Source organism: Condylura cristata, unplaced genomic scaffold (assembly GCF_000260355.1).
Source record: "Condylura cristata isolate star-nosed mole 26May11 unplaced genomic scaffold, ConCri1.0 scaffold00022, whole genome shotgun sequence".
Classification (NCBI taxonomy): domain Eukaryota; kingdom Metazoa; phylum Chordata; class Mammalia; order Eulipotyphla; family Talpidae; genus Condylura; species Condylura cristata.
This window is the reverse complement of record NW_004567123.1, coordinates 32,111,771-32,118,088: the sequence shown is the minus strand read 5'-3', so window position 1 is coordinate 32,118,088 and position 6,318 is coordinate 32,111,771.

Here is a 6,318-nt window from a genome sequence, read left to right as displayed (position 1 = left end):
GCCCGCCTCCCGCCGGCGTCCCTGGGACGAGGGGCAGCGCTGAGGTGGCCGAGAACGGGAGCCGCCGGGCAGCCTCTCAGCAGGGCAGTTTCTCCAGCCACCGCATCCTGCACACGGGCAGGGAGGGGGCCCGGCGGCTCTGCGGGACGTAGACGCTTCTCCAGGGAGCCGCCGTCGTGATGGGCTCTGGGCACCCCTGGACGGCAGTGTGAGGGTCTCGCTTAGAGTCAGTGACGGCCGGCGGGACTGGAGAGACCGGCTGCGGGTCGCGGGGGAGGCTTCATCCTGCCCCCTGGAAGGTTTTGGTCGCTAGCAGGCGCGTGCCTGCGAAAGGCAGTCTGGAGCAGGCCACCCGGCCTGGGAGCGTCTCGGGATGGGTTTAGGAGTCCGTTATGTGCACTCCGTGGCTTGGGGTGAGGGGTCATGGGCGGCTTGGACGAGGCCACTCTGCTCTCGGTAGGCTGTGGCCTTGGTGTGGGCCAGCGCAGGGGGGTGAGAAGCCCGAGGTGGGGCCTCGGCTGGCACTCAGTAGGCCCCGCGATGATGCCCGCTGCATCGTCTGGGATGCCTGAGAAGCGGGGACGCTGTTTCCTGAGGCTCCGTGAGCTCTTGAGCCCACTGTCACGGCCATCTGCAAACACCCAGGCCAGCTGTCCAGCAGGGGAGACCGCCCGGCCCGGCCCCGCGATCAGGCTGCTCCACACCGTGCACCTGCAGCCGGTGTCTGAGCAGGAGACGCCATCTGCTAGTTTCCAGATCAGGAACACCCGAGGGAGGCTCTGCTCGCAGTCTTCTCTGCCCCGTGTTGAAAGCAGCCCCCGCCGGCCGCCGGGAAGCTGCAGGAGTGGGCTGGGCGGGGCGGGCGAGCCTCCCTGGGTGAGCCCCCCAGAGGGGTGCGGGTGGGAGCCACTGGTGGGCCCTGTGGGATGCCGTTCCGTGCCAGCTCTGCCGTGGGGGCTTTCCAGAAGGTTCCACCGCCCACTGCTGTCTCCCTTTGCCTGCAGATGTGTACTTCATCGCCACCCTGTCCTTCCTGTGGAAAGTGTCCGTGATCACGCTGGTCAGCTGTCTGCCCCTCTACGTCCTCAAGTACCTGCGAAGGCGGTTCTCTCCTCCCAGCTACTCCAAGCTCACGTCCTAGGCCGGGGACGGGGCCGGCCAGGGGCCCGGGCTCTGCTTCCCGACGGACCGAGTTCACGTTGCGTGTGGCGTTGCCGCCGCCCGCGGGTTTGCAGTCGTTGCTGGCGGGCACAGCGCTGGCCACGGAGGCCTGGCCGGGGCCCTGATGCTGGACAGGCGCCGGGCCGCGGGGGCCCAGGCCGCGGGAGCCTGCCTGTGTGAGCCGTCGCCCGGGGCCGCTGGGCGAGCTTCCTGATGACTTGAATCGTGTGGTCGTGTGCTCAAGTCTCTGTCTAGTGGAAGGTCCAGGAGGGCATTTTATTTCTTTTAAGCGATTCTGACCCGTGCGTGCTCCTCACGTCTTTCTTGCTCTTCAAAATTGACCCGGAGATCTGGGACGCTCTTGGTGTGGGCTTGGGGGGAGGAGGGCGATGCCTGGTGAAACAGGGCGGAGAGGCCGCCCGGCCGGGGGTCTCGGGCGACTCCGCCAGGGGCCCGGAGCTGCCTCCATCAAGCATCGCCACCCCGCGCTCACCTGCCGCCTGTAGAGAAACGACTGCATGGTGCTGTCTGCTTCCTCGGGGCCTGGTACCAGTTTGGGGGGCTCCAAGGAGCCCTGGTTTTCAGCAGTGCTGCTGCAGCAGGAGCGGACGCCTGCGGCTTGATCAGAGACTCGGTTCTTCAGACAGCAGATGAGCGGGACTCTGCCCCAAGGGAGACACTCGGGCCAGGCCCTCCGCCCCCACCTGCATCCGGCAGGAGGAGCCCCCAGGGACAGGCCGCAGCCAGGGGCCGCACACGGAGGGAAGGAGCCTGCGGACAGGCCGGGTGGCGCCGCCCTCCCCCGCAGGACGCCGGGGGCCCAGATTCCACGGGAAGGTTGGGGTGGGTAAGCGGAGGGCGGGCGGGCGCCCTGGGGTGTCGGCGTGGTCGGGCAGCGTGGGGCCACGTGGGGACCTCCCGCACGGGGATGTGGCTGTCTTTGATTCGTGATTGGTCCTTTGCTTTCTGCCCTGCAGAGACGTCGGGCACGGCCTGGCCGGACGCCCGCTGCCGGGTCTCCCCCGGGCGTGGGGGCACCGGCAGCAGGGGGTCCCTCGCCTTCGAGCACGCTGCGCCCCTTGTTTGTTTAGACGTTGTACAGCAGGTTGTAGGCTCCGCGGTGTCGGCTCCGGCCGGCGCTTTGTTTTGTTTTAAGGCTGCAGTTCTGCGGGTCTGTCCCCTCGGTTCCGGCCACTTCGCGGGACAGAGGAGCCCCACTTCGCCAGCAGGGAGCGGCTACTTGGGGATCTCGGGGTCCCGGGCCAGACCCGGCAGGGAGGCTGACAGGGCTGAGCTCTGCACGGAGGGCAAGGTGCCCCGCCTCGGTTCCCCGCCGCCACCTCTTGCAGAGGACGTCGCTGCCAGTCGGCTACCCGCTGGGCACAGGGCCGGGGCTGGGCCGGACCCTGCATAGAGAGCCAGGCTCCTCGGGCGGCCTCGTTAGGGGATTTGAGGTGTTCCAGCAGAGGGAGGGGAGGGAGGACCGCCGTGTCTTGGGTCTGTCCTTGGCTGCCGTTTGGTCATCTGCGTGACTCAAAGCCAGCAAGCGGGGCCGGCAGCGCCCCTCGGCCCTGCTCCGAGGAGACAGCCAGGGGCAAGAGGGACCCAGACCCAAGTGGGGACCCCGGGGGTCCCCGCGTGTCAGGGAGGCACACGCGTGCTTCACAAACTCCAGAGACCCCTGGGCAGGCCGGAGCCTGGCGTGGGTTGAAGCACAGCAGCCTGACTGCAGTGTAGATGCATGATTGTGGGGAGGACCGCAGGGGAGGATCACAGGGAGGATGGAGGGAGACCACGGGGAGGCTCGTGGGGAGGACTGTGGAGAGGATCGCAAGGGAGGATCACAGGGAGGATTGTGAGGACCACAGGGAGGACCCCAAGGGAGGCTCACGGGGAGGACTATTGGGAGAATCATGGGGAGGACGGCGCGGAGGACCAGCACTCATGGATGCCTGTGGGGAAGACGGAGAACTGGCCTGTCCACTGCAGGGACCCTGAGCTCTCAAACCTCAAGCGTAAGGATTCTGTTGGCCTTTTCCTTGGCTCATCCACCTGGGGAGAACTCAAGAAGCACCGGCAACCCCTGGGAGCGTCCACGGGATCCCAGTCTCCCCGAGGCCAGCATCCCGGGGCACGCGTGAGCACCCTGGGGACCCCTCGCAAGTAACACTCGGCCGGCTCGGCCGCGCAGGCTGAGCACCGCCTCCCTCCTGCCTGTCCGCCTGCTGGCGGCTGGTGGCTCCTGCGCGCTCTCCTTCCCCTCCCCCTCCCTCCTAGAAGAAATGACCAGGCCCGCGTGTCCATCTGGAGTTCTGTCCCTCCGTGACAGCTTGGATTGTGGCGGCGAGGGCGGGCGTGTGTGTGTGTGTGTGAGGTCTGCGGTGCTGAGAGGCGGGTGCTCTTCCCCACAGCCGTGGGGTGTCCCCGCAGCACCTCGGTGTCAGAGCCACCTGCTGGGGCCCAGGCCGTCCAGACCCCAGGGCCCCCACCCCACTGTCCCGCTCTGTTCTCTGCTGGAGGCCTCGGTGCTGCTGACAGTACTTTCGAATGTATTTTGAGACTTGTGCTCTTTGGCAGTGGCCATGATGACGCCTTTTGTTTCTTCCAGACTGTGGTTTTCTGCTTTTTGTGTTGGTCCTGGGGTGGTCCTGGGAGCCCCCTCCTGCCTTACGGGGCAGAATTTTGAACCTTTGCCAAATCACCCGTGGGCCCTTCTCAACCTGCTCTCCCTCCTAGGGCCAACACCTGGGGGCTATTTTTATCTTTTTCATGCATTTGAGACATACGTGTTCTGTGTACGACGTCGCCCAAGTCTCCGAAGAGCTGCTCGCTTTCCATTGCATCCAAGTCCCTCGCCCCCGGCTTTGTTGTCGTGAAAAGATAGACGAGAGCTTTGTAAATACAACAGAGTTTGTTCTCCCGCCCTATGCTTTTCATGTAAGGCGTTCTGTCATGGACCTAATTCGTGGGAACTGTTTCCATGCGTGATGTCCGTTTCGTCTTGGAAATAATGTATATACACGCACATCATGTCTTTGATTGGAAGTGAGAGTGCACATCAGCCCCACCGCGGAGCCCGGCTGCGACAGCCCCTTCCCCATCACGTCACAGCAGCACCTGAGGGCCCACCTCCCTCGTGAGGACTGGGGGGGGGGCGTCTGGTGTGTCGGTGAAATTGTGTTTGTGGGGGGCAGGCGGGAGGGAGTGGTGTTTACCAAACCCTGTGGCTGGTGGATTATTTCTCTGCCCTGGGGCCGGCTGTAGCTCCTGTCCAGCCCGTGGCCTCTCTGTCACCGGGGACAGAGTGTTTTGGCCAGAGAGGGTACTTCCTTTAGCGGGTTCCCCCGGGGGGTTCAGTTCTGGTTGCTGTGTCCTTGAGAAGCCCCCCACCTCCACCCCACCCCCCAGCGTGGCTGAAGCTGCCGCCTAATAAAGCTTGTGTACTTTCTGCCTTTGGGGATCATTTGAATTTGTGTGAAGACACGAATTCGGGTGTTAAAACCAGGGCTCGGATGATCACACGCCCACTTTGCGCTGTTCTCTCGGTACAGGAAATGTGAATTGCTGCTTTTCCCCAGTTAGGAAAATTATTTTGATTTCAGCAAACGATGACCCCAAACCATGCATTAGATATTACTCTGTACTGTTGTGGGAATTTCAAAAAGTGATCGGTATAAATAGAAAAAAAAAGGTAGAAAACGTTTTATGGTTCGTATTTCATTTATACACAGCGTCCTTGGTCTCTCCGAGCCCCTCGCTGTAAAAAAGAAAAAAGAAAACAGATCAAGGGATCAAGTGCTAGGAGAATGGAACACAGTCCCGTAGGGCTCAGAGAAGAGGATTTTAGCTGTTTCAACGCCGCTGCACAGGGAGTGGCGAGCTTTGCGTTTGATGAGCTGAATCCAGTGGTCCCTGTGGCCGTTTTCAGCGGTCACAGTTGGGGAGGTGGAGGTGGTGCTCTTCTGACATCTACCCCAGGGCCCCCAACAGTGCACAGGCAGCTCACAGCCAAGAAGGCGCCAACCCTGAAAGTCAGAGGCCGGAGGCTGAGACCTCGACAAGCCCTAATAGAGTGTCCACGTGTGTTTTGCCGACCCAGGGGCGCAATCCCGGGCCCAGGCGGCCAGCCCGCGTCCTTCTGGCCAAACGCTCGCATCCCTAGCTGCTCAGAGAGGGACACAGCTCTGGGGCGGGGCTCAGGAAGCGGGGTTTCCTTAGAGCCCAGATGCAGAGGTCCGGGACGGCTGCTCCGGGCCGCAACTCCGCCCGACCCGCTGACGCGCCGCCGCCCGCCGCCAGGGGGCGCCCGAGGCCCGAGGACGCGGCCGTTTCCTGTTTTGGTGCGACCGGCCCGCTCGGACTGGGCTTTCTGAGCCTCGCGGCCAGCGGCGCCTCGCAGACAGAGGTTTCTTTCTATGCTGTTGACCGGACTATTTTACTGAACTTAGCTAGGGAAAAAAAAAAAAAAAAAAGCCGGGTGTGTGGGGGTGATGAATATTTATTTGATCTTGGAGATTTGCATTTTTGAGTAATTGGCCCCTGGAGGGGTTTGCCGGCTGCGCCTCAGGCCAGTAAGGTTTTGAGACGAGATGTTCCAACTCCTCAAGTACTTTAGCTGTTTTTGTTATGGAACTTTTCAGGGTGACATGAAACCCTGCGGTATTTGTGATGGATTTGCTCACCTCAAAATAGAACTGTAGTCCCTCCAAACTTTCCAGAAGCTGGAGCACAGTAACAGAATTCATTCAGACTTGCTAATTTCCTACTTGAGATGGGTTACATAACAGAGCCCGCCTTCGCGCCTCTCCGAACTACCCCTGCAACGGTGGCGAAATGTAGCATTCAAAGCTAGAAATAGCTTTGCTAAACTCTGGGAAAAAGAGGAGTTTTTTCCTGATATCCCCCCTTTTTTCACCCAAACATTGCATAATGTAAAAAAAGTCAACTCTGCGGGATTTAATTTCATTCTCCATGTGGCTGTGGTCAGAGGGGTAACTTAAGCGTTTTGGGGACTGGCGGATTTTTGGAGGCTCACGCACTCCCAGATCGGCTTTCATGCGAGGCCTGAGCCCAGAAGCCAGCGGGCCTGGGGAGCCTCCCTCCCCTCCCGCACCCCCTCCGCAGACGGCTCTCCACAGCGCAGTATCTTTCCGGAAA